The sequence below is a fragment of the Orycteropus afer genome, unplaced genomic scaffold (assembly GCF_000298275.1).
Source record: "Orycteropus afer afer isolate SDZICR_OR568_19922 unplaced genomic scaffold, OryAfe1.0 scaffold00161, whole genome shotgun sequence".
NCBI classification, from domain to species: domain Eukaryota; kingdom Metazoa; phylum Chordata; class Mammalia; order Tubulidentata; family Orycteropodidae; genus Orycteropus; species Orycteropus afer.
Window position 1 is genome coordinate 4,111,401 of NW_006921748.1, and position 621 is coordinate 4,112,021.

Consider the following 621-nt stretch of genomic DNA (forward strand, 5'->3'; position numbering starts at 1 on the left):
TTTTTTCTGTCACCATAAAGCGAAACTCAGTACTCCATAAGCAATAACCACTCCCTTTTCCTTTCCTTCTAGCCCCAATAACCACTAATAAACTTTGGTCTTTATAAAGTGCCCTATTTTTTCACTTTTTATATAGTGAAGTGGAAACCCAAGGAGGGGTCACTATGAGTTGGGACCGACTCAACGGCACATAATAACAACAACAACATAGTGGAGTCTAGTGACATCAAGACTGCACAACCACATTTCCAGTTGGTCTATTATCTCCACTCCTACACACCTCCAGCACCCTGGCTTACCAGGGATGTACTATGTAATAACAAATTGTGTGACTGGTGGAGAAAGGAGGCCATAAAACTTGATTTTCTCCATTCAGCTAGACTTCCTGAAAGAATATTCCCACCATACCATCCTGAATGCGCCGGATCTCTTCTGATCTTGGAAGCTAAGCAGGGTCGGGCCTGGTTAGTACCTGGATGGGAGACTGCCTGGGAATACCAGGTGCTGTGGCTTTGGCCTTTGGCCTCTGGCCTCTGCTTTCTAGGAGCTCTGGTAGCATAGTGCCTAAAGCACTTGACTGCTAACCAGAAGGCTGGCGGTTCAAACCCACCAGCCACTCCT

At 46.2% G+C, this 621-nt stretch overlaps 1 pseudogene; it reads left to right on the forward strand.

Annotated features, from left to right (window-relative positions):
- The first annotated feature begins 395 nt into the window (after nucleotides 1–395).
- On the forward strand, nucleotides 396–513 carry LOC122150527 (annotated as a pseudogene).
- The last annotated feature ends 108 nt before the right edge of the window (nucleotides 514–621 follow it).